The sequence below is a fragment of the Poecile atricapillus genome, chromosome 7 (genome assembly GCF_030490865.1).
Source record: "Poecile atricapillus isolate bPoeAtr1 chromosome 7, bPoeAtr1.hap1, whole genome shotgun sequence".
In the NCBI taxonomy this organism is placed as follows: domain Eukaryota; kingdom Metazoa; phylum Chordata; class Aves; order Passeriformes; family Paridae; genus Poecile; species Poecile atricapillus.
Genome location: NC_081255.1, coordinates 18,682,454 through 18,703,761, shown reverse-complemented (window position 1 = coordinate 18,703,761; position 21,308 = coordinate 18,682,454).

The following is a 21,308-nucleotide window of genomic DNA, read 5'->3' as shown; positions in this document are numbered from 1 at the left end:
CCTCCTGATTGATTACACTCTAACGGCAACAAAACCTCATGGCTGAGGCACTAATGAGTATTAGATAACCCATCTGTTTGTAATAGGAGCATGCTGTTATGCCTGTAACAGAAGGACATTGTATTGATATTTTTTTACAGAAGGGTCTAGAACTAGATTTTTTTTAAGAACTGGGATCCAAACAAAGATCTTTGTAATAAAAATGTCACTTGCAGTGATAAGCCAAAATCCTGACTCAGTGTATGTACTCAAACTTGTATGACTATAAGTATTTAAGTATTGAGTAAATTTCTTTTGCTGAGCTTTCATGACTAAAGTTATCTATTTAGCTAAATGCGGAAGTAATTTGGCAGCATGATTTAAACACATGCTAAACTAACACAGCCTAAACTTTAATATCCTCTGTTCCTTTATAGTGGTTTGCTACTTCGATACAAAACAGCAATTGTATTAGATTTATGCCTCAGTAACTAATTAATAGGTGGTAGTGGAATTAGTTAATAACAGTTCAGAATGTTAATATAGCAATTCATAGTTTGTGTCATCTTTGTTTCATTTTAGTGCAGGTAGGTAGTTCAGTAACGTTTGACAATAATCATCATAGTTCAGCATATTCAAGACTTGCAAGACTAATACATGTAAGCTATTGTCTAACTTACATATTTTTCTTGATTTTTCAAGTCTAGGAATCTTCTCAAGTGTTTTATCAGCAGATTTATTTCTTAACTGAAATATACACAAAATATACATAAATATATAAACGTATATAGAAACATGCATCCATCAATTCTTTATTTATGCTAAAACTACAAATACCAGTGTAGTTGTTGGAAATTTTCATATGCAGCATGCTTTAGATAACTAAATGTTTTAAAATGGGTGACCTGATAAATGTACTAATTCCTTGCTACTTAGCAGCCCATTATCAGTGTGATTCCCAAAGTGAGGCGGAAAGGAGGGGAGGGAGGGAGGGAGGGAGGGAGGGAGGGAGGGAGGGAGGGAGGGAGGGAGGGAGGGAGGGAGGGAGGGAGGGAGGGAGGAAGGAAGGAAGGAAGGAAGGAAGGAAGGAAGGAAGGAAGGAAGGAAGGAAGGAAGGAAGGAAGGAAGGAAGGAAGGAAGGAAGGAAGGAAGGAAGGAAGGAAGGAAGGAAGGAAGGAAGGAAGGAAGGAAGGAAGGAAGGAAGGAAGGAAGGAAGGAAGGAAGGAAGGAAGGAAGGAAGGAAGGAAGGAAGGAAGGAAGGAAGGAAGGAAGGAAGGAAGGAAGGAAGGAAGGAAGGAAGGAAGGAAGGAAGGAAGGAAGGAAGGAAGGAAGGAAGGAAGGAAGGAAGGAAGGAAGGAAGGAAGGAAGGAAGGAAGGAAGGAAGGAAGGAAGGAAGGAAGGAAGGAAGGAAGGAAGGAAGGAAGGAAGGAAGGAAGGAAGGAAGGAAGGAAGGAAGGAAGGAAGGAAGGAAGGAAGGAAGGAAGGAAGGAAGGAAATGCAATTTTGTCCTTTTTTAAATTATAATAAAGAATCATTAATACAGAAAAAAAAAAACCCTGTGAGAAAGTAAAGGGATTTTTTTCAGATTATTGCCATGCCTTGTCATTGTAATCTTACCAATAGACCATATTCTGATCACACTTCATAAAGAATTGTGCAAAAATAAGTCTCAAATTTCACTTTTTGATCTCGTCGATTTTCATTTTTAAAAAAAACTACTTATTTGAAATACACCTGGAACCATTAAAATGTTAGGTACATGCAGCTGGAAAGGATCTACTATCTCATGCTTTCAGGTACTCTATCACATGCCTCCCAGTTTTGGTTTCCCCAAAGATGCAAAAAAAGGCCATGGGCCTTGAAAGACAGCAAATCAACTTTTGGACTTGTCTATTGCAGTTGCAGCCATGAGAAAAGAGATCTCTGAACATAACAGCAATCTCCAAAGGAAAAACAGGGGTCGTGCCTTTTTGCTGCTTTTATACATTCTGCAGAATGCCAAGATGATGTTGTATTACAAGTTGCTTAAAAGCTTACTTCTTGCTTTTTGAAATACAAGGGAGACCAGGTTTTGCTCAGCACTAGTTGAAGGGGATGGAAGTACTGAACCTTTGTCAGGTCTTTTTTTTCTCACAACTGCTGTTACTTAGCAGTTGAGATATACTGAATATACTTTCGTCATGCTTGTTGTAAACTTGAAGACAGCATTTGCTGTAGTGTATTATCAATTATTCCTGCTCAGTTCTGTGTACTCTGATGAAAAAAAAATATATAGACAGCTTGTGGTGAGAGTCCACCTCCTCATGAACTCTTTACATGCACAGAAAACAGTAAGACAACAAAACCTCATTTGATAATGTCAGGAAAGGAAGTCTCTAATCTTCAATAGCTTGATTTTTACAACTACCAGGCTAATCTGCTATTACAATACTACTTCATCCTCAAAATCCCTGTTCTGTGTGTAAGCAGTGATGTCAGCATTGCAAAGGAAGAGCTGTATGACCATTTTAACAAGCCTATCACCCACTTCCTAGCTAAGTGACACTTTTTTAATGGTTGAAGAAACTGCCACAGCAGAGCCTGTCCAAAATCAAGTAGCAGTTAAGCATATAATCTGAGATATTTAACTTTGTATAGCTTTGGGGTTTTTAAACTGCCCATGTATTTCCCTCTAACATGACATTAAAAATGAGACTTATGGAGAGAGAGAGCACAAGAGAAAGAGAGACAGAATATGGGCAACAGAAATCATTCACTAAGTGGATACATCAAAATTTCTCCTGAATGTATAGTGTTGGTTGACTCTGAGAAATTCCTGTGGACAGATCTATGCTGATCAGTCTCATCAAGGAAGAGGTAGAATCAATGCCATCCTGTGTATATAACAGAATAACGTCAAAGTCTTAACTACACAGAAAGACGTTTTCCTTCTTTTCTTTCCCTATATTAAAATGTCCATTTCAATGAAAATAAAACTAAAGCTATTGGCTTATTCAAAGTTCAGTCAATTTACTAACAGAAAAGGCAGTTCTCTTGTTTTGATTAGTATCTGTGCAATCTGACACCAGAGAAAGCACAGAGCTCTATGACACTTGTATTTCTAGAATTGCTTAACTTGCCTCTAAAGTAGGAACGCATCTATGCTTATCATGTTTACAGATGAGTTTTGCAAGCATAGTCTCATATGTCCAGATTTGTACCAACTTGATTAACAGGAACAAAAAATGAAGATTGTTTTTATAATGCAAGATACTTTAATAAAATGACCAGTGAACTGAAATGTATCCGTCCTTAGAGCAACTGCTTGGCTGAGCTGAAACCAGCAAACAAGGAAGCTTGTACGTGGAATTCTCCCCAGCTGTATATTGAAATCCCCAGGAAACATTCGTCGTAGCCATGTTCTGAAAATCATTTCAGCTAGGGGGCGTTCAACTAACATTTTCCATGGCTGCACTTCAGACATCAACCTGTTTCCAGCAGCCGTGACAGCAGCCTCCTGGTGAGAGCTGTAAGTGCAAAACCCAGATATTCCAGGATTTTAAATTTCTCCCTTACTCTGTATGCAAGGGCCCCAGACTCCACAGTGAAGCTGTAGCAACACAAGTAAATAAGAGTTAAGTGTCTCACACAGAAATGTGCCTGCCATTTGCAAGTTCTATAGCTCTACTATAGGCACTCTAATGCAGGGATTGCAAGAGCAAAGCTCTCCTACTGTGAATGTAACAGGGATGTGCATTATACCAACACAGTTAAGCCATAATGCACAGAACAGACTACAGCAGCAACAATTTTGCCAGTGTTAAGTTCATGTACAAAACTCCTATTGGCATAAAGCAGAGATCTTACCTCATGTCACCCCAGCTTTTCTATTTCCTGCAAGTGACAGCAGCAGCATAACTACAACCTTAAATACTTACCAACGCAACTATTTTGAAATACTGTATTTGGGATATTTATGGGGACAAAAGCTTTGCATCAATTAAGCTTAGTTCCAGGACACCAACATCTCCACGTTGCTGCATAAGTATCCTTGGTGGACAGAAGTCAGAGGAAGTTTCATACATATCCACCCACCAGGGTCTGCAAGAGAACATTTATTCCTGCCTCTTCAATGTAGGCAAGACACGAGCATCAGCACCTTTTCACTAGCTTAAATAAGGGATACAGATTTCAAAGCATTGAACAAACAAGTAAGATATATATAGATCTATAAGCATGGGTTCAATAAGGGTAGCTAGACACTGAAGTAAGGCTAAATTTTTTCTTCAGAAACTGTCACCTCTTCTACATGTCATGGGCATGTAGATAGGCATGTCATAGGCTTAGCTGACTGCGTTGGGGCAGGAGGTCTGGTTAAGAAAATGTTGTAATACCTCTTCAGTCCATATTGCATGAGATTTCCTTTGCTGTTATCTCCCCCTCTGCAGATGAATAACAGAGAAAAATACACATCACAGCAGGTGACTCATTATATTAGTAGATGCCCAGTACTAAACTCTATATATGAGAACTTCCATAGTTTCATGGGTAACACTTTAAGAAACAAAATGAGCTGAACTTCCATTTTGCTCTTGGAAGTAACAGCATATCAGCAGTTATGGTATTACATATGGACTTTTGCTTCCTCCTGGGAGTTGTTTTCCTTAGAAGCAAAGCTGATTCCTATTTTCCACTTTGCTGATCGCTCTGTTCCTGCTTAGTTTGTACTACAGTGGGAACTACTATGCACCCTTCCCTCTCCCTCTCACCCCTGCATACCTACATACTTCCTCTTTCCAGAACAAAAGCTTTTTCCAGTTATTTAAGGAATCTCACAAAATTATACTTCTTATCCTTATACAGTGATGTCAATTATTGGTTCCAAAACATACTTTTGAAGGGGAAAGTTTAATTGTTACTCAGGAGCTGAGGCTTGAGCCTCTATCAACTTTGTATTTAATGTTAAAATAGTCATCAGAGAAAAGCTTTTGGGGAAAATGGGATTCCCTATCCAGTTCTACTTGCACTACCTGAGTGAAAACAATTTGATTTCAGAGGATTACTAATGCAAGGATTCTAGAATCCAAACTTACTATAAATTCTGGTTATCTTCAGATATTTCTAGTTACTGTTTTATGGAACTACCATTTGGGATTTAGTTCACAGTCTGCAAGCACTAATGATAGAAACTCAAGGCATGTCAGGTTACTACAGTTTAGCTTGAAAATACACTCGAAAATAGACTGTACAACCTTCAGAGAAACAAGCTTCCAACAAACACAAGAAGCAAGTTCCAGTCTCTGATTAAGAATTCTTATCTCTTAGCCCTGGTTCCCAGGCTAATGAGATGACTTTGAGAAAGCTGTCTTTAAGTGTCTCCCCTTTATGCTGTCCAGAATTCTGCAGGCTGTATGGCTCATTACATGTTTCTCATAATACTGATTTGCCTCTGCCATAATCGGTCTCTTTGCTGCCTGAGTGCAGAAATGTCTCACATTAAATTAAAGGGCCAGAAGCACAGCACATTTCAAGAAGGACAAGGAGGTAGCAAAGCTCACTGATTCTGCTGGAAAATTACCTCCTTAAGGGAAGTGTTTCATGTACTCAGGAGGTCTGGAAGATGTACTTGCTGGAAGATGGTGGCTCAGTGCTGACAGAGGTGCTAATGTAAATTGTATATGAGACTATTGTTATAATTTTAAAATTAAAGAGATGTACAGCCAATCCTTCAGCCTTTCTGTTCTCCCAAAGCCAGTATTTTATTGTTTTTAAAGCTTTGCGTTGACACAGTGCCGACCAAAGGCAAACACTACAAAATACAAGCACAGACCCAGCATGTTACTTTGCAAAATAAAAATAGAATGGGGAAGAAGTGCTACAATGTCATGCAAAATATCTCCAGGCCTAATTAAAAAAGAAAAAATAAGACAGTTTTAGATGGAATGAATTGTCCTTAACCTAGAAAAATAAACATATTCAGAGAACTGGAAGAAAAACAGTGCCATACACTATTACATCAAAAAAATGCCTAAGCTAAACTTTAGCTTTCTATAAATGATTGAATTAAGTACTGCAACCTGAACACTGAAAATTACTGTATTTTGTTATAATCCATAAGCAAATAGCTTAAAACTTTAGGCAGAATTTTTTTGAAACTATGATATTTTTGAACTGTTTTGGAACTTTGCTTACAATATTTAGCTGCACACAGAGAACAGGAGTGGTGTGCTTGAAATGAAGGAGTTGTGGGGCACTGGAGTACAAAATACACAGGGCCACAAACTGATCTGTGATTAGCACAGGCAGTGGAACAGCCTTTGATAATCAAGCCTCAGAATAGGATCAGACTAAGACCAGAGCTGCTCTTGTCAGTAAAAATTTTATTAAGCAAGCCATTGACATTCCCCCACATCTAAACAAAATTAAAAAAAAAAAAACCAAACCACCCAAAAAAACCAAACAAAACAAAAAACACTAAAAAAAAAAAACCACCAAAAAATTCCCAAAACCAACGAACAACCCTTTTTATTGATTGTGCCTTTTTTTTGAAGAGTAAATTTTCAAACAGCATGGGGAGAGGCTAATTTGTACCATTGTAAGCCTAGCTCAGACTTGCAGTGAATTCAAGAAAAGAATTTTCCATTTACATTGCAGTTGGTCTCACAAGGCCAAGTTTACAGAAAGCATATCCCTGTAAATGTAGTCTAGTTGAAAACAATGGCCCTGTTCATACAAGCACAATTTTGTACAAGTAATGTCGTAGGAAGGAAGGTGTTCAGGATACACTGCTATTGATAACTTCTGTGGCACAAAATCACCTCAGCAAAAAAGAATCAGGCTGCACATGCTGAAGGTTAAAAAAAGAGGAAAATATATTTCACTGTATAACAGACAAATTAGAGTGTCTTTGGATATTTCCTTATCACACAACCCCCAAAATATGGGAAAATTTACTCAGCAGTTTTAATCATCCATCCAGAATGAAAATAAGTGTTTCATAATAATTTGTGATGGTTCTGAAACAATAAAGAAAACATGGAAATTACACCAATACAATAAAGACTTGATTATGCAACTGTTTTGCCTCCTTCACTGCAGAAATAAGCAAGCAAATAGAGAACTGAACACAATTTATACTGAAAAAGAATATTCACTTGTGTTACTGCTTCAGCTACTTAAAAGAAATAATTTTGGTAAATTGCTATCATTAGGGGACCCTATTTAATATCTATATCAAAATGATCTTGAGACTAATTTCATCATGTTTGTGCTCCACTTCCAGATTTTCAAGACAGAATTGCTTTGCTCTCAAAAGACAGCAGAAATGCGTTCAATAAATTTTTAAGAGTTTAATTTTAAGTACTTCTACGTGAGAATACCTATGCATATTAGAATTTACAAGTCTTTTTTTAACCTCATTACAGTCAGTGGAAGTTAAGTACAGGCTTAAATGTGTTCTATTTTTCATTGTGAACCAGGATATCCCATTGTATTTTAGACCAAGACAGAACAACACTGAAAACTATATATCAGGCAGCTTTCAGAGTACAACTACAAGATATGCTATACAAATCATGGCAATATGCTAATAAAATCAGTTATGTCTTTTCTCATGCTGTTGTAAGAAAAGACACCAACAATGTTGTTTATGGAGGCGATCAGAAGAAAAAGACACCTTTTATTCAACTACATGAAATCTAAATTTAAGAAAACATTTCTCTTTCCTGGTTTCTTCTCAGAGCAATGGACTTTCTCACACCATTGAGGATGAGAATCCACACTTAAAATTTGATTCATTAATGGTGCTAAAAGCAGCATTAAGTCATCCTCCAGCCCCTATGATCTGTGTCAGAAGGGGTCACAGAGTACTGATGCTGGCCAGCATCAGTGACAGTGACAGCATGGCAAGCAGCCAGCCATTCTGCTATGAACTGGAGGGGGTTCCTGAGGGAATTTTACAGTTTTTCTGTACTTCCACCTTTGCTGCAGCTCAAGATCTCCTGCAGTGTTTGCATGTACAGCTTCTGGATACTAAAGGCTATGCTTTTCTTTCAGTGAATGCTTTCATAAAGAAACCCAACCAACAAAAATGGTTTTATACAGCTTCAGGAAGCGTGGGTGCATGAACTTTTTTTGGCCACATCACATCCACATCTAAGACTTTGCAAAATTGATAATGTGAGGTAATTCATGCATTCCTTGCAAGCTGAGAAAAACAAATATAGGAATTAGTAATACTATCTTGTCTAAATTCTCTATTTAGGAGGAAAATAATCTTTGTTACAGTTTCCTGTACTTTAACATTCTTACCAATGAATTACCGGATTTGGTTCTGAAACATTCTGTAGCAAGATTTGGAAAATTTGTACATATTGTATGAAAGAAACAAAGTTACATGTGGCTTCTGAGAAAATTAAAACATTAAAGCTTGTATACAAGAAAAAGAGGCAGTATGGGTTTTGGAGGAAAAAAATGCACCTCAGCATTTTTTCAGCAGCAGGCAATATCACCAACACATCATTTTCTCATATATATTTATAAAGGTCCATATGTAAAAGCACCTGCCCACAAATGCACAACACAAAAATCCACAGTTCTTTGGGAAATGGACTTTATATAATCTGATAGAAAAACTTTACTGTGGCACACTTGAAAATAGATTGAAAAATTATTGCCCCACTTTGAACATTTCCTGAAATGCACTGTAATATCAGTACAAAGCTGACTGCATCCATCAGGTATCTTCAGATGCTTCATTTGATTCTTCAGAGAGATGAGAAAGCAACAAAGTGACTAGACCAAGCAATTCCAGGTACTTATAGCGCATTAATCAATTTGAAATGAGCTCCTTTTGTCTGCTGCTGCAATGGTTTAGAAGATATTCCCTAAACAAATAGATAATACTTTCTTTTCTACTACAACTGATCAAACTCTGAGACTTATATAAGAATTTTTTTAAAACCCAACACACAATACTAGTGCTTTTTTTTTTTTATTAAAGAGCATGCTTACAATTGTGAAATCATGGTTACAGAAGTTCAAATAAAGCTTATTTTTTAAATTCTATCTGACCTTGGATTTGACAAAATTGTATATGGGTCAAGATTATGAAAGGGCTTTCATTACATGAAGTTATCTAAGTATTGTTCAGACTGGTTTTCAGGATGAAATACTAGCTGAAGTTTGTATTTACTTCATGTGCAATCACTTTAACCTTGCTATTTGCACAGCAGATGTCTTCTTCACCAGACTACAGAAGCTATTGACTATAAATCTTGATAAGATAAGCTGTTCATTCCTTCCTTGTCAGAGCACTCTAAAAAGTCGCATAAAAGAAAACAATTACTGAACTGAGGCAAGTACTAAACATTGATCCTAGAGTTCTTACGGGGTCTTCTATACAGCAGCCTCTGACCAAGCCAAACCAGCAGAATTAGAATCCTTGTAGGAAAGTCATTATACAGAATTTAATTCACTTGTGACACTTAATTCATACGAATGCCAAGACTGAAGTTACAATTTTTCTAATTGGCACTATTACTGAAATCTCAATAGTTAAAAGAAGATTAAATGAGCATATTAATTCAGCTACTTCCTTTATCCATGTATCTTACCCAATCACTCATCAGTGAAATGTGTGGCAATAGCTTGTATTCCCTATCCTAGTGGAGAAGAGAGTGGCCAAGACTGCCAACTCGACAGTTTAAATTAACAAAAGCCTCCACTGAGTGCTTTCCACTCTCTCAAAATAGTTTTGGAAAGCAGGTTCCATCAATTTTTCTGCTTTACTGATTAAGGAAGCTTGTTCTAATTACAGAAACTACATCAAATCAATGTAAGAAAGACCAAGGGGCCCAGCTTCCTGTTAAGAACAGAAAGGTATGAAAAATACACAGCAGATGATATTTTGGACGTGTGTCTTCACAATAATGGTTAAAAAAAAAAATCCTGGATAAGGTGAACTGCCCTATAAAGAAGGGAAGATTGTTCCCTCACTGGAGAGCTATTAACATGGTCTAGACAAAGTTTCTAATTGATCCCAAAAAAGTTTGGCATTTTTGAATTTAAATTAGTGGACTTCGGTGAACTCACTACAAGGACAAAAGTATTCTCTTTTTAATCTCTCTCCATAAAGTGAAACAAAAAAACACCACTCCTGTTATTGCAATTGTCTTCTACAAATGAACTTTCTTGAAATACAAACCCGATTTTACTTTTACTTATGTGATGCTAATGAGCTGCTCCTGAACTTTCTCAAGTAGGTAAACAGGTTATTTCCTATTGACTTTCTGTGGAATACCAATTCATTGATCCTGAACAGCAATATATTATGACTGAAGTCCTTTTTTTATATAGGATTCCATGCTTTGGCTTACAATATTCTACAGCCTTTAGGCATCTGGGAATCTCAGAACAAATAGAAAAGTTTTCTGCAACCCTACTTTCAAAGGTAACTTATTGGATAAAATAAGTAATTGGCAGACCACACAAGAATGCCATAAGATAGTCCCATCTTTTAAGTATATGCACACAGGGAGAGAGCTCAAAAAACAACATTAGCATTACTATACTTAAATTAGCCAGATAATCTGTGTATACTCAGTCCAATAAACTGGATTTACTCAACTCAAACAGGATTCTGCAGTTGTAAGACCACAGTCACTATTTGCATTCTGCAGTGCAGTCTCCTTTGCCTACATGCTGTTGTTAAATCTTTCTGAAAAGCAGAGATTCCCTACTGCACTCTCTGAATTAAATGGAACAGAAATTACAAAGGTATACAGCCCTTTAATACTTAATTAGCTATCCAATCAAGGAGTGAAACCAAGCAAGAAGATATGCTGATGATATGACTGATCTATTTGGGTTGTTATTTGTCACATTATTCTTCTCCAAGTGACCACAGAGACTTAACACAATTAATGAGGAGAGCTATTCTTTGGTTGCTTAGAATCAAAGTTTAACACATTTGCTGGTGATTTTTCTAGCTTCTCCTGCCAGCCCTGCCAAATTTCTTTTCAGCAGACTAATAGTTATTTTTGCCAAGTTTTCAAGCTTTTACTAAGTTAGAAAAGCTTGATATATCTGTTTTCAGAGGCTGAGAATCCACAATTTTGCATATCCTCACATGAGTGGCAGACCCTGCTATTTGAGCACCACAACCCAAGTGTTCTTTCGTAACTGCCACACACAGTAAAACAATTGTTTTAGGTCATTTCAAAGTCACCTCTTGCGTGGAAGAAAATAGACATAAGATCAGATATGCAATCTGCATCCTTGTGAGGATGGCAGGCTACATGGTGACAAGGTGGGTGAGCTGTACAATTAGGTCTGTAACTGCAAAGCATTTCCAATGGCCCTAGAAGCAGCAATAAATAATAAATGTGATGGTGCACAGGAAATTCATGACGCAGACCTGTTTGCAGGAGAACATGCAGAGAAGTATGTGATTACTGTCTTACAGCAAGCAAACATGACATAACATTATGTTTAAAGGAGGCAAATTTCAAACTAAGTTCAACATAATCTATCCATCGTTCTTAGCAAAACATCCTATCAGCCTCAGGAAACTATCTCATCACTAGAAAGCCACAGGTGGTGTTTCTGTTTCTCAGTAAGTCAAGTGCATTTCCTATAGCCTGGTGGGACACTGCATCGTCCTACAGTTTTGTAATGTAACACAGGCCTGTTACCTCTTAACAGACACAAAATCCTATGATCCAGATGCAACAGCCTTCCACACTCTTCATTTGCTCAAAGACAATAACTACCAACTTTTAACTTTGGTTTGCACAAGACATTCTGATACATATAGCAGCTGCATCTGCACATAATATCTCAGTTCAATTACCACAAAGACTTTTTTTGGGACTTTAATTTGAGGTGGAATTCCTTGTCTTGCTTTTGTGGGCACAATATATAGATTTTTTCCAGAAAAGCATTATTAAATAAGACCTATGTGCTTCAGAAGGACACCCTGTCTTTCTGTTGGAGCTTTCTACAATGTCCAGTTCTACACTCCAACACAAATCTAGTGGTAAACCCAGAAAATAGACTGAAAAATGCTACTTCTAGGGAATGTTTGCCGCCATTGCAATCCCTTGTTCTTTTCCAAATCACCTTGCGCACCATAACCGAGTTGTTACTCACAGGAGAGGAGGGAAAACTTAAACCCCACAATTCTACTCTATAACAGGACAAAATTCAGTTTAGAAAAACAGAAAGAAAGGCAAAAAAAAAAAAAAAAAAAAGGGGGGGGAAGTAAAGAGAAGCAATTGAAAAGATAAGAGAGATCTAGAAGTCCTTGAACACCTATATTTTTCCCTGCTATGCCTGGTTCATACGTCCAGTCTGTCAAATCTACCAATAACTGCTGTGATTGGAATCTGCTAAAGAAAATAGGATGCTATGAGCAGCCATGTTTAATTAAACAGTGGGAAGTTCACATTAGCAATAAACACAGGAAGTGCCAGAAGTCCTGGCAAAAGCCAAATACAATATCACTTCTCTGCTCTGTACTTAAGTGGTCTTTTTTACTGGTTCTCTTTACAACAGAGCAGAGACATTCAGGACTTCTACATAAGGATTCTTAGGCATGCTGATGAAATTTCACATGATTCCACCTGTCCAGAATAAGACTGCCTAATGCTGCTTCAGATGTTCTACTTCTAAAGCTGTGATTCACAATTTCACGGAAGCACGAATGCAGACATGGAGAGCTTGACAGACTGAAAAAATGCCTCTCAACTTGGACTTCTGCTTTGGTAGCAGTAAATCTAGAAAGCAGCACCAAAATAGTCCATTATCTATTCTGCAGTCATGGAAGAGACATAATTAAAATCATTTCAGATGAGCTACAATATTAGGACTGAAATTATGCCTGAAGACCACATGGTATCAAAGGTTAAAAGCCCAAACCAAAACAAACCTGAGTAGAACAACTGAGTAGAATGCTTTTTTTATCTGTCAGCATGGAAATCTGTAAAGACAAGAAGTCACATGCTGGTTTACTTTTTCACAGTACACACCACTAAAATGGACACTGTTTTTGGTTAGAGGTGGATGTGAAAATCAGTTTTTTTCAATTAGCTAAGAGCAGAAGAGAATTAGCTACTATGGAAACACCACAGAAGTTAGAATATGATAATCAATAAGAATCATATGAAAGAAAGTGTAAGAAGGAGTTAAGCCTGACTGAACTTGAAAAAAATCATCAATGGCAAGAATGTACTGAAAACAAACAAAAAAAATGAAAACAAACAAAAAATTAAAAAGAACATGGCATTTATTTCATTCAGGGAGGTAACATATATATAACAAAAAAGGGTTTAATAATCAGTAAGATTAGATTTTATTACAATCCAAAATGAAAGAGGTTAGCGATGCTTGGAGATCTAGAATCACTTTTTGATGAAAGAGAATAATTGTTATTTGCCCAGTTAAGTCACACAATCCAGCATTAAGCTTATGAAATAAGCAACCTCATACAGTAAACAATGTAAAATTCAAAATGCCACAGGACACATTGACAGAATTAAAACTTCATGGCACTGGTCTATTGAAGAAGGTGCATGAAACCAAAATTTTCAGAAATTTGGGAGAAAAGCAAGCTCTTCAAGTCCAGGATAATGCCAAAAAACCCCAACAACTCTGCAGGTCCTGAACTGTCCTATGGAAGTTGTTCAGAGAAAAGGTTCAAATCAGATGGATCAGCATCGGTACTCTCAGCAGCCTGCAAAAAGACAAACATGCTCACCATTTTTGTATCCACCCATAACATTTTTAAAAGACATACTCTGCTAGAACCCAAGGAAGTATTATAGAAGCAAAGATGAAGCCTAAAGAAAAAAGTGGTCAATGCCAAATATTAATTTACGCTGCATGTGGGTAACAGCCAGGTTCTCAAGACCATGTCTTGAAAAAAAATAGAGGAGTATGCATCAAATATTGTCTCCCCCAGTGCACATGCTGACTGTTTCCTGGGACTGCTGCTGTTTGGCTCAGGCTTGAAACAATTATGTTTAATTGCAAAAATAAGGCATTTTCAATGGGATGAGAAGTAAAATGGTAAAGATGTTTTCCAATATCAAAATCACTACAAAGACACAACAAAGCAACCCCAGAGAGAAACAGAACTGAACCAGTAGAAATCATCATAAGGCATACCCTGAAAACAGATCTGCCTCAGCAAACAAGAAAAATTTCATATATGTATTTTTAATTAACTCAAAGGAAATTTCTACTGTTTTAAGATAAAGCACCATTCCATTTCACAGCAATTAATTATTTCTTCATGCACTAGTATCAGCATGTGCTACCTTGTATTTCAGACTTTGCAAGTTAAGCCAAAAATACAACAGCTGAGGTTAAAATGCACACTGCAAGGAAACTTCACTTAGCATGTAGGGAAGTTACACAATTGTGATATTTAGTGGCCTGGGAAAGGAAGATAGGAATAGCAATCTGCAATTTTAAGTGACTAAACTAATTGGGAAGAGGAAGTCTGGAAAAGTGCACTGCAAGGTCTGTGTTCCATTATTCAAGTGAATAATAAAAACAACAGTCTTGGAATACAATGCAGCTCTTCTAGCTTATAGAGCATATTCTTAATATTAAAGGAGTATTTAGACATGAAATGAGGAGAGAATTAGTCTACCAGGAAATTAAAGGTAGCAGATTAACCAAAACTGAAAAATTAATGACAAAAAGAAAGGACAGGGGAGTAAGCAAGTCCAATCCACCTGTTACATTTCCAAGAACAGTCATCTTTCTTTTTTAAAAATCTAATACTTAGAATTTGGATTTAGACTATTTCAGTTAGCCCTTTTTCTTGCTTTTCATTTTTAAATGTTTTTTGTCTTCTGCAGGACTTCAGCTGCTGGTTGCACAGTTTTGGGCTCTATTCAGAAACTAAAAAACAATACCAAACAATCACCCTGAAAGTGATCTATTGTTCTATGATTTTGTATTCTTAAGCACCTCAGTTCCCTTTAAAGCCAGCTGCACAAGGAATCACAGCAGTCTCCTCAAGTCAAGCAGTCTCTCTGTAAGTCTCCTCAAGAGCTCCTTCTTTTTTTTATTTTGTCTTTTCAAGGTGTTCAAAGGAAGAAAGCATCTGAGATGTCTGGATTAAATTTATTGAACGTTTTTCTTTTGTATTTTCTCACTATTTTCATACAGCTAGGAAAAACAGATGTTTTCTCCTTGATTGGCATAAGAATTCCAACTACTTACAAAGTATACTGACATTACCGAATCGTTCAATGATTCATTATTATTATGAAAAGTCCAGCATCAGTGCCAGTTAAGGCATTTGGATGAAACAATTTGCAAACTGGTATTTCTTTCATGTTACGACACAAGATGCATCTCACTATGCTGGACTCAGTACTGATTCAGTGTGTATTTTAACTCTTTGACAAAGAATCAGAGACTTCATCCTTGTTGTACTATTTATGCAATCCAGCTTCTCTACTTTCCCTCCCAGGCCCAAGAAGAACCCGAAGCAGACAGTAAGGCACTAAAACCAAGACCTCAAAAGTAGTTGAAATACTTGGACACATAAGGCTTACTTCCATTGAAGTAAACTGTAAAAATCCTTGAAGGATCTTTTTCCTGGAAAGAAAATGGAAGTTTGTACTTTGTCACATGTGCAATTCCCTTGGTAGAGAGCTTCCTATGTAAAAGAAGAATTCAATCTTAAATTCTTAAGAGGAATTATCATTACTAAAGGGTAAGAATCACTAAAGAAAAATGTCAGTTTTAGAAGACAGCCACTAGATGGAGCAATTTAATATTAAGATTCCATTTATAAAGATTCTTTCACCTATCCCATTACCGATTTGTTTTTTCATTTTTATGCTAAGGATACTTAGAAAGACTGTGTCCTTGTATATTATGCAAGAAAAAGGAAAATTCCATACGAACAAGCACTAATGTTTATGTATTTTCCCTGTATTGAAGCAAAGACTGGAAACAGTGTAAGGTAAACTGCAATTCTAAACCACTTTGGTTAAACTGTTAATTTAATTAATCCACGAATCTACACTCCCTAATCTTCAGAAACATTAAGTACTAAGAAATATTAAGCAGTTTATCAGAATACTATGCTCTCTATTCACCAGACACAAGAACTTTTTGCCCGTAGAGATTATTCTATCCTACCCTGAACCTTAGCCTACTATATAGTTAGAATTCTCTATATTTTAGTATCAAACTGAGAATTAAGAATATTTTGTACTGACACGAAAGGAAGAGACTTGACCTCATTAGTTTGAGTCCCAATTTACATCAGTTGTATCTAAGACGGCTGTAGAACTACAGTGCCTTCTGTCAGTGTAAGATCAAAAGTTGAACCTACTAAATATAAGTCTACTTATATTTCTAATGTTAATTTCAAGCAACAATTTATAGTTGTTACTATCCAAACTACCACCTGATAACATCCATCTGTACCTTGTGAAGGTGATACAAAACAATGGTGCTGTTGCTGAATACAGCTCCTAAGGCACCAAGAAAGTAAATCCTCAATGATTACATGGGTCTTACAATCCTTCTTAAATACTGGATTTGCTGGGAAAAGGGGAAGCAATAAACAGAGTTAAGGACAGCCTGTGAACAGCAATCCCCAAATGGCCTCTGCTTCACCTTTTTCTTTTAAAATACTTCTGTTACACCATACGTATAAAATATTCATATTTCTGATTGTAAGTATGATAATATAAACATCATGAGAACAAGTAATACTGTCTACGATATCTAAAGTCCGCAAACATTGTAATACAGTATACATTTTATTATCCTTCCTATTATTGCACTTTTCTAATGTTAAATCAACCTTTACCTGCATAGCAGGTATAAATAGCAACTGGATTTCCTGTTGTGTTTAGGTCCACAGTGAAAATCCATGCTTTTAATGTCTAGATGTGGTGCTTTCTTCTAACAACTGTTACTATTATCTGTCATGATTAATGATAAACAAAACCCAAACATTAGGCTGTTTATACAACTATTAAGTACTTGTGCATTTCTCTCTTACAGAACCTCAGCCATGGTTCTAAAGATTTTGAAGACGTATCATTGATATATCCCCATCATGTCCATCACTATCATGACCACATTTAGCACAGGTTCAATTAATCTAAACTCTCTTATCTCAATCAAATAGTCATTACGGGCATTGCAGTTCAATGGCTTATTAGATAGACCTCAGAATAAAGAGAAAGCATATAGGACAGGAGGAGGGTAAACCTTATTATTTTGAGATTATTATCCTTCATTTTTAGGCCTTGCTCCATCACTGCACTACTTCTGGGGGGAAGAGGGGTGTATGCAAGCAAAAGAAGAAAGCAAAGAACAAGCCAAGAATGAGAGCATGCTGCATTAGCTGGAGACATTTCTGGCACTTGTGTAAAAGCTGCCTTCATTAACATGGTAACTGCAGCAAGCAAAGAAAAATGAACGTAAAGAACATCCACATTATCACACTTCAAATATCAAACCAGTATACTTCAGACCTTTCCTCCATTAACTCCACCTCAGCAATTGCCTCTGGCTGACTGCTCCTTGACATGGCAGCTACAGAAAACAGATCAAGGCTCCAAAGCATTTTTCCCCGCATTTTTCAGTGGCTTCTAGCCTCATTCTTCTTATAAAGAACAAACAAGTTCACTAACTGCAAGCTACCTGCTAGACAAATCAACTTGAAAGTGTTTTAGGTTTCATTACATGATGATAAAAAGCAATTCAAAGCCAAGGCCAGACTGACAGTGTGGGATTTCAGTGAATCCATTTGAAGAAACTTAACCCAAACTGATTCAGCTTAGTCCTTGAGACCTCCAGTGTTTGCCCTAGAACATAAAACCCCTGACATTAAGTCCTTACAAGAACTATTTTTTTTTTATTTATTTAAAACAATCACTGGCATCTATGTATCTAAGCAAATTAAGAGAAGCACAAGAAGTTAATTAATCTCTCAGATGCCAAATGCAGTCAGAAGAGTCAGTCCACAAGTAATTTTGCAACTCGGCTTCATTATAGAAATCTCACCTAAGCCTTTTCATGTTGTGGTCTTTTTCAAAAAACATTAAAACACCAGCAGATTCATTTACACAAGACAAAATGCCTTTGAAGAACCTGAGATGTGTGGAAGTTACAGCTAGTTAAAAAGGTATATCCCAAATGTGCTGGGTGTGATTAACTTCCCTGCTTGCTCTTGTTATGACCACCCCCTTTCAGGAATGGGGGAGAAAGAAAAGAAGGAAAAAAAAAAAGAAAAAAAAAAAAGAAGGGAAGAAGGGAGAGAAATACTAGTCTTACTTCCCCTTATGCTTAACACTTAATTAAGGGGAATACACTGCAATAAGCCATCTCAGAACCACAGGGTTCATAAGCAGCAGAACATAAATAAAAGCAACATAAAGTTGCGCTAAATTGCATGACAGCAAGTTTGCCACAGCCTAAAAATAAAAAAATTGAAGGTGAGGGAGTTAAGACAAGGAAAAGTGAGGGGAAATACTAACATATTTGGTATCAGAACTTTTTTGAATATTTTTCTCTTTATATTGTTTGATGCAATTGTCATTTTCTCAGAAAGTTTTTAAGCTTTCTTCTTCCTGAGGATGTCAGTCTCAGCAGAGCAAGAAGAATGCAATTAGAGCTAGCTACAAACCTGCCAGGTAACTCTTGTTCTAAGTGTTCATTAGATGAAGATGGATCTGCCCTTTTAATTCAGACATTGCCTACTAAGTACAAGTTAATAACTACTTAGGACTTCAATCCCTGACAGAGTTACATATGTGGGCTACTGTCTCTGAGAAGAGATAAAGGCATGGAGAGAAAAAACAGCCATCAAGTTAATCATGACCAGAAATCATTACCATCTAAGACTGAGTGTCTGATGAAGTCTGTTTCAGGACTATTTGACATAGTTATTTGTGCGTCCACAAACAGAGCTAAGAAAACACTGATGTATAGATGCTGTATCACCAGACACATCATACAAAGGACTTAACTTCCTGGTTTTGTCAGTCTTAGCTGCAGATTTCAAAACAAAAAGTTAAAATTGGTTGAGGATGACCAGAAGTTCACAAGTTACACACACCAACTTCCACAACACAAGGTGAGACAAATCTGTCCACAGCATGATGCAGAGGAGAATGAACACAATCTTCTGACTTCTGTGCACCCTGCTGTGAGCTGCTAGCAAATCCACAGTCCAATATTTCTGGAAGCAACAGACTGCCCATAGGCAGCTCAAGCCCCACATTACAAGCATGCAAGAGACATCCCTGCCGCAGCCTCTCAAGCACAGATCTCTTTTGCAAAGATTTCTCTGGGTAAGCCATGTCTGACTCATCCTTTGCAATACACTTCCCTTTCCTTCAAACGCAGACTGGCATTTCAGCTGAAGTTGTAAAACTCTTTGTTTTATATTTGAAAAGCCTTTTGGAGGAACTTGATTTTCCTAGAATCATCGGAAGTTGCACACCTTACTGCTGCACAAGGAAGTCCTTCAATTATCTCCTGAGCCTGAATTTTCTGACGTTTATTCACAGCAACTTTAGGTCACAGCCAACCACCTACATTCCTTCAGAAAATCAGCCTTCTTTATAACAGGATGACATATTTGTCATCTTGCCTTGTTTTTGTAACAAACTAAGATATTTTCCCCTAGTCACCATTTGAAGTAATCTGCTTGCAATTTACAGAAATAAAGCAATGAGCCCAGGAATGATCCAGAGGTATAGCTACCTTGCTTGGACTGATCTCTTACCTACACTGTTGGAAAACAAGGTCTTGATGTTACTAGTGCTGCACCAGGCCCTATTCACTTCAGTGGATTCAATGAAAGCACAAGAGTCCATCTGGGCAGTTCATCTGCAGAAACAACATCAAGTATAATAAGATAGATCCTACAATCAAGATTAATTAGAATCACTGGGACTTAGCATAGGTGTAAAGATCGATAGTGTTGATCCACTTGTGGGCTCATATCCTTAATGTAAAGACATAACACATTTTGTTATTACTTCGAATAATCCAAGTTGATCTCCTCTAGGGAAATGAGGTCTGACCTTAACAGCTGGTTCTGCACAGGTAGGGCTTTCCTCTCCTCAAGGTATCATGGACATTAACTGGCATAAGGCAAACTTTTCCTCAGAAGAAAAGGATGGAAAAGAAAAATAGGAGGCCATAATGAACAGGAATGAACCTCCTTCCCCTGGAGCAGTCTTTTCTCACTGACTGCAAGCCTTCCCAGGGTCCAGAATTAATAAAACAGATAGTAGGATAAAGGGTGTTGCACTCCATACCTCATAACATCTGCCTACACTTAGCCCTGGGTAACAGTATATAAACATAGAAGACAAATTTTAAGTAGAAAGTGTGCAGCAATTGCTAGGAGGGTTATGATTACATCACAGTAATCCACATAGAAGTTTTAAAATTAGTTGTGTAATTAAAAGAGTTATAAATAAATAGTTTAAGTATACATGAAATTTGCAAGCACCACAAGAGCTAAATAAACTTCCGTACTCATTTTAGTTTTCTGTTTATGACATGCCATAAACTCTGCCACTGGTATATCAGTATATCTGGTATATACTGGTATATCAGTATATCTGCCACTGGTGTATCAGTAAAAGCCTCACAGAGCTCTCATGCTCTCAGGAGCCTTTTCTTAAATGGAACTCCCTTTGAGAAATCTGAATGAAAGGCAGGTAACTAACTCCTTAGAAGTGCTATAAAAGAAGTGAGTTTTCAAAAAAAGGAAAAACTATCCACACGTTTGATTTTTTTTTTATTTTTTATTTTCTCCTTTTTGGCATTTTCTTTAATAAACACCAGCAAGCTGTTGGTCTAAGAACGATTATTATATAAATTTATTTTTTGTCTCAAGTTTTAACCTGACCTAGACATATTTATTCCTAAATCTACTGGAAGATGTAGTATTGGAAGCTTTATAAAGCGAAGATTTCTCCTATTCCCACAATTATTTGAAAAGCAAAACAGGAATATGGAAATTATTATTAATACACTATTTTTTCAACACCATCGGGCTGAAGTAAACGAAAAAAGAAGGCAAAGATGTATACATTCTCCATCTCATTTCTCTGCACCTCATAGTTCCAGAATTTTATAAGGTTTTTAAAGGATCCAACTTAGAGGGTCAACCATGCAAGAGTAACATTGCTTTGTCTAGAAGTCAGGGACAATTAATGGTTACATTACTGAAAATCTGTTATGGTGGTGTTAGTGGTTTGGGGTTTTGTTTTTTTTTAACTAATGTTGGGGCTACATTTTCTTTTATATAGTTAGTTGTCTTTAGCCCTAAGTGAAAGAACTTAAAT